General features: G+C 36.9%; 1 protein-coding gene across 5 annotated transcripts in view; it reads left to right on the top strand.

Moving 5' to 3' along the window:
- Nucleotides 1-7,500, top strand: part of relch (RAB11 binding and LisH domain, coiled-coil and HEAT repeat containing) — a 240,500-nt gene that overhangs the window by 28,688 nt on the left and 204,312 nt on the right. The window lies entirely within an intron of this gene.

The raw sequence follows: 7,500 nt of genomic DNA, 5'->3' as shown, positions 1-7,500 counted from the left end.
CTGAAATATTTCCTTCGGGTTTTCATAGTGTTTCCTGGACACCTGCGTGTACAGACAATAAGAGAAGTGTTTCATGCCATTGCAGATAGGTAATACACAGGCAAAATCACCCACAGTTCCATAAAGAATCTCACAATCAGCCTAATATTCTCATTACCCAGGATTTCCAAATGTGATTGGGGCACAGGATTGTACGCAGATCTGAATAATCAGACACGGTGTCTTCATCAAATATTTGACCTTCGTCAGTATCTCGTTGGTCAGACACAGGTTCTAGGGATATGACATTCCCTGCAACGGACCCAACAAAAAAAGAGGGCTATATGGAACATACCTATGGCACACATTGAGGACAAATATATGCAATGACCATCCTTTACCTGAAATGAAGTGACCACTGCATCCTGCCACTGATTCTGAGGAGGAGCTTCCCCCTGGAATGCCCTCAGAAACAGGGCGATGGGCATTTTGCTGGAGAGCCAACTCTTTTGCAGGGGTTAGATCTGGACCGCGTGGACCTCCACCTGTTTTTTGCTTGTCTGTCATCTTCTTATTTGCTTTAAAATTAATGTTTTTTATATTATATATGATTCTTTATGTCAACAGTTCTTTAAATAGCTATATACCAATATTTACCAGTTTGAAGTATATTCTTGTACTTCACTTTAACCTATTACCATGTTCTCCTTGTGCTCACGTTTGATCTGGAATTATGACATATTAAATAATAATTAATTCATAGGAAATGAAACGCTGCATTCAGTAAGTACAATGCACACTACTTACGTGTTTAATTTGTCGGCCACTTCTTGCCAGCCGTCTTTTCTGGTTTGGGCTGCTTTTGCAGTGTTACCCCTTGTGCATATTAACACTAGAATTACCAGGGCCTACGAAAAAACTCGTAGATCCGGCCCACCTTAAATCGCTTCTTAAATCCGTTCACACCTCTCCGCCAGAGTCTTTTGTCCTCTAAATGTGCTGATAAAGACAAGCTGCCAGCAGCCGGCTATTCCATCCCCCCACCGACTTAGAGCAAACCAAGTGCATGTGTGTACTGTCTGTACTTGTGCTGTTACTGAGTCAGATCGGGGGGGAGGGGTGATGTTAGAACGCGTGAGCTTATTCAGTGCAGCAGGAACAACGCACATGTTGATCTTTTTCTTCTTTCAGTACATGTGCCTTCCCTGTTTGTTTATATATCTCTGCCTGTCTGTCTCTCTATTACGCAGTGCTCTGTCTGTCTGTGTGTTATGGATCTTAAAAATAACCGTTATAAGGACAGTTGTTCATATTAATTGCAGTCTCAATTGTTAAAAAAAAATATTTTAAAAGGAGCATCCCACATAAAAATATAACGATCTCATTAACTGACAGTGCATACCAATTTATAAATTTTATGTCCGTTTGAGGTTAAAAAGAAAAGAAAAAAAAAGCAACACTTTATCCCCAGCGGGGAATCAAACTCAGGTCTGTGAGGCACAGCAAAGCTGCTGCGCTCTAAGAAGCAAATCTTAGCGCGCTACGCCACGGAAACTGTTGTGTCATCATTGAACCTTTTGTGAAAGTGTTTATTTGAACTTTGGAACTCAGGCTTTACACATTCTATAGTTTATGCCTAACATTTATTACTAAAATATGAAAAAGTTTCTGTTTTAACAATGTGTTTACACAGATTACTGTAGAAACGGAACACACATGAAATGCCTGTGTTCCAAATAACGATCTATTATTTCCACTCTAAAACTCCACTTCACTCCCAGATAATCAATCACGGCATGAGCTGGGAAAAGTTTGTGCATGTTCTAAGTTGGTGGGGGGATGAAATAGCCGACTGCTGGCAGCGTGTCTTTATCAGCACATTTAGAGGACAAAAGACTCTGGCGGAGAGGTGTGAACGGATTTAAGAAGCGATTTAAGGTGGGCTGGATCTACGAGTTTTTTCGTAGGCTCTGGTAATTCTAGTGTTAAATCTTGAAATTCTTCATATCCTTTGCATAAAAGGTCCTGCTCTGCTTGTGTGAAAAAATGCACCCGTTCTTTCGTCATTTTGTTATAGCCTATCAAAGACTTGCTGATCATGTTTTCTAGACTCAATATATATTGGCTTTTCAATCACCGCGTGCATGCGCATTCATCTCGGATGATTAAATCCAGCTAGACTAATCTACTACATGGCTGCTTTTGAGAAACCGTCTTATCCCGGATGAGTTTCACCAGCATTAACTCATCCAAGATGAGGCATCTGATCTTGGATGATTTAAGCGACGTACGGAAAATGCCCCACTGTAAGTTTCCATTCCCGCAAACTGTAAATAAAACAGATGACACATCTGTCAGTTGTTTAGGTTCTTAATTGGCCTATATAGATGGAAATAATTACACAAGCTGCAGCAGGCCATTTTCCAGCAATCTTGATATTTCCATATTGTAGCACATGCAAAGATGAAAGATGTCTTCCTAACTTATCTTCAAAGCTATAATTATTTCTTAATAGCCAAACATCCAATATCCCAAAATTGAAAAGGATTCTATGACTTAATCCTTTCTATCAATTTTTTTGGATTGCCTGGTCCCTGCTCTTAGACCAGGTTGCACTAGTTACCTATCAAGACAACAATATTTTTTTCTAACAACATAGCTTTATTCTTTTAAGAGTGGCCTCATTTACGTCCATTTTCTGCTACTTTGAATAGGCTGGCTATAATTTCTTCATCATTCACTCAGTATTCATGTTATACCACACAAAATAAAGCTAAGACATTTCTCTTTTAAAACTTTACACCTGGAGAACTAGTTATGTTATACACATATGTTGCAGCAGAATAAATTCCCAAATTCATTAACCTTCATTAAATTTTTGTAGTTTTATTGTTTTGAAGTAGTATAAAACTAAGATTCTTTTTCTCTGCTTTTACTGTTCTCTAATAAGTATCCATAGTATATTGAAAACCCATGGCCTAAATGTGATTTTGAAGGGCAGATCTTACTCTGTCAGAATATATAGTTGGTAAGGGGGGAGGGGGGGGGGGGGGGGGGGGGGGGCTGGGGTTTGGATATGCTTTCTCAATTTTTTTATTTTTAATAAATTTGCAAAAATCTCAAGTAAACTTTTTTCACATTGTCATTATGGGGTGTTGTGTGTAGAATTCTGAGGAATAAAATGAATTTAATCCATTTTGGAATAAGGCTGTAACGTAACAAAATGTGGAAAAAGTGATGCGCTGTGAATACTTTCCGGATGCACTGTAATGGCTAATATGTGGTGACCATCCTGGAGCAATAATGGCTGCCATCGCATCATCCAGGTGGGTGCTGCACATTGGTGGTGATTGAAGTGGTTCCCCTTTGTCTAACCACTTTGAGTAGTGAGAAATACATCAGTTTGTTAAAATATAAAGTGGAAATTAGTTCATGCAAGTAAGAGTTTCACTTTGCTTCATTTTCTAATCATTTACTGTACTTCTACACATAGAGTATGCACTCTAATCATTTGTGTTTTATTGATTTTTAGATTAATTAAAAATAGTAGGAATGCCCATTTTCAATTATTCTTACTGTTCAATAATAAGTCATAGATGGTAGTTTATGATTTTTTGCAACTAAATAATGTTATAAATGAATCTCTTGTCACATTTCTGGTTCTCATAAGATGACCAACAGTGTATTCAGAACAATGCATATGGATTTTAAGTTGTTGGTTTTTTTTTGTGATTACTGACTGTGCTGCAGTAATTGTCAAAGTTAGCTTTAAGGCGCATGTCTCAAAGTGTGGATTTTCCTCATTGCTGCCAAGAAATCCTACCTGTTTGAAAATAACAAAAGGGAAAAAGGTGAGTCATTAAAAAGAAAGACTTTCAGTACAACTTATTAATAATAATTTAAAATTTGTATTAGTTACAGAGTACATAATTTGCCCATGTGTTGCTCTTGTCTACAAAGCAGTGCAACTAAGAACTGCCTGTCCTTTACATTTTGTGGTTAACAATTGTTCCTGGAGAACAGGTTCTTTTTATCTTATTGTCTGTTGCTAGCCATAAAAACAATACACATACCTTAACACAGGTGGATAACAGCAAACAGTTGAACATGAAAGAAAAATAACATTAAAAGTTCAAACTAACTGCTGACTTAACTTATGGAAAGAAATACCATATGGCTGAGTTAGGCAGTACATCATCAGAACAAGTCTCTGATACAACAGGAGCATGGTGAAATTTCTAGTCTGTGGTGTTGGCTTTTCAGCTGTATCCAGAAGGCTTGGTCCAGAAAGAAAAACCCAAAGATTGATTAATTCCCACATGACAGAACTGAAATGTTAACTCAGTGAGAGACAGTCAGCAAGGAAGTAATAGAGTTTGGTGGATGCACTTTCTATCACTTTTTCAAAAATTTTATTTACAAAAATGAGTCTAACAGTACAGTTCCATTTGTATCCATACTTCCCTCTTTCCCTTCAGTTACCAATGATTCAGTAATTCTGGCTAGAACATAGATATCAAAGATTTTCTGCTTTACCCTAATTTATCTTCTTTAAAAGTTTGTTTCTAGTTTAATTTTGGGCCTTGTCTTACATCACATGTAGTATACAATATAAATACAAGCTTAAAAAACTTTTATGTTCGCATAAATGAAAGTTGAATCTGTTGGAACAAACAAAATGAGCATCCCTAATCTGAAATGCCTGGGACCAGAAGTATTTTGGATATTTCATTTATTTGTTTCACATACACCTTATACACATAGCATTAATGGTAAATTATTACAATATTTTCACTAATTTTGAACATGAAACAAAGTTTGTGCCTAGTAGCATTAGCAGAATACCCATATTGGCTGTTAAACAACAACAACAAACAGCATCAGACTTTTCAGTTATCACCAGTAAAATTGTATTTTGAAAATTGTTTTTAAAACAAAGCAAAAATAAAAATGGCTGTGGTCTCACTATTTTACTAACTTTCCCAGAATAATTCTTTTTATTATTATTATTATTATTGCCAACTGTAATCTCAATGCCCCTGCCATTATCTTCTCCAGGTGTTGTTGGAAAGAACAGAAGTTTAAAGCTCCAAATGCTTGTGCTTCACCTCATCTGCCATTTCTTTCACAAAATAAATAATATATATACACATACATCCATCCATCCGTTATCCAACCCGCTATATCCTAACTACAGGGTCACGGGGTCTGCTGGAGCCAATCCCAGCCAACACAGGGCGCAAGGCAGGAAACAAACCCCGGGCAGGGCGCCAGCCCACCGCAGGGCGTGCTCACACACACACACACACACACACACACCCACCCACACACCAAGCACACACTAGGGACAATTTAGAATTGCCAATGCACCTAACCTTCATGTCTTTGGACTGTGGGAGGAAACCAGAGTACCTGGAGGAAACCCATGTAGACACGGGGAGAACATGCATACTCCATACAGGGAGGACCCGGGAAGCGAACCCGGGTCCCCTTACTGCAAGGCAGCAGCGCTACCCACTGTGCCACCGTGCTGCCCTACACACACGCACATGCACACACACAAAATAATGGAAGCGAAGGTCTGTGATGCGGTTTGCATATTAGCAGCTGGAGATCCACAAAGGGAGAAAAATGAATGATGTATCATAAAGTAGTTTTTACTCCTGAGCTTTCAGCCCCTACCGGGAGCCTTCATCAGAGGATAATGCTTAGACATACAAGAATCAAAGGCAATATATAGCAAAATTAGGTGGTTTTGGGTACAGGTCGTAACATTTTATTTATTATGAACATGTTCTACTTAAGTTTGACACATACCTCAGTGTGAATCTGTGCCATGTCAGGTGTCTATATAGGACCTTAATTCAATATATATATAAATTAATTAATTAATTCAATATATATATACTGTATTTGTATATACAGTATATATGTGTGTGTGTGTGTAAGTGTATATATATATATATATATTTTTTTTTCATGGCATTCATAGTCTGAATCATAATCTGATTGTATGGGTAGTTACCTACCAGGTAACGCTTGTGGTTGGTCAGCAAATCGGCTAACATCCGCCACGGTGCCCTCTTTCAGTTGCAAGAAGCAGATCATAAAATGGTTGAAAATAGTTTATTGTCAAATAATGCAAAGAGTATGCGACACGTGTTTCGCCCTAATTCTTGCTCATCAGGCGTACACACTCACTGCACCCCCTTCTCGAGGAATTGAACCTCGGACATCAGCGCTAGAGGCGAAGGCTCTAACGTTGCGCCACTGCGTGTGGTTCTTTCATTTGACAGCATGTAGATCGGGGTAATTACATTCATGCCATTCGTAGTCTGAATCACAACCTGATTGTATGGGTGGTTACCTACCAGGTAACGCTTGTGGTTGTTCAGCAAGTCGGCTAACATCCGCCACGGTGCCCTATTTCAGTTGCGAGAAGTAGATCATAGAATGGTTGAAAACAGTTTACTGTCAAATAATGCAAAGAGTACGCAACGCGTGTTTCGCCCTAATTCTGCCCCAATTATCCCAAATTACCCCGATCTACATGCTGTCAAATGAACGAACCACACGCTATGGCGCAGCGTTAGAGGTTCGATTCCCCAAAGGGGGGTGCAGTGAGTGTGTACGCCTGATGAGTCGCGTACTCTTTGCATTATTTGACAGTAAACTATTTTCAACCATAAATACTGTGTGTGTGTGTGTATATATATATATATATATATATATATATATATATATATATATATATATATATATATAAAATTGGAGTCCACCTGTGGTAAATTCAGTTGATTGGACATGATTTGGAAAGGCACACAACCAATTAACCACTCCAATTAAGCTGCAGAAACATCTCAAGGATGATCAGGGGAAACAGGATGCACCTGAGCTCAATTTTGAGCTTCATGGCAAAGGCTGTGAATACTTATGTACATGTGCTTTCTCAATTTTTTAATTTTTTAAGAAATTGGCAAAAATCTGAAGCAAACGTTTTTCACCTTGTCATTATGGGGTGTTGTGTGTAGAATTCTGAGGAAAAAAATGAATTTAATCCATTTTGGAATAAGGCTGTAACGTAACAAAATGTGGAAAAAGTGATGCGCTGTGAATACTTTCCGGATGCACTGTATATAATAATATATATATATTATATATATATATATATATATCATATATATATATATATGTATGTATTATATATGTATGTATGTATGTATATGTATATATTTATATATATATTTGTATGTATGTATGTTGTATATATATATATATGTGTATATATATATATATATATATGTATGTATGATATATATATATATATATGTATGTATGTATAGTATATATATATATTGTATGTATATATATATATAATATATATATGTATGTAATATATATGTATGTATGTATATGTATATATATGTATGTATATATGTAGTATATATGTATATATATATGTATATATACTATGTATGTATATATGTATGTATGTATTTATATATATATGTATATATGTAT

Source organism: Erpetoichthys calabaricus, chromosome 6 (assembly GCF_900747795.2).
Source record: "Erpetoichthys calabaricus chromosome 6, fErpCal1.3, whole genome shotgun sequence".
NCBI classification, from domain to species: Eukaryota; Metazoa; Chordata; class Cladistia; order Polypteriformes; family Polypteridae; genus Erpetoichthys; species Erpetoichthys calabaricus.
The sequence above is the reverse complement of the archived record's forward strand: the minus strand, read 5'-3'. Positions and strand labels throughout refer to the sequence as shown.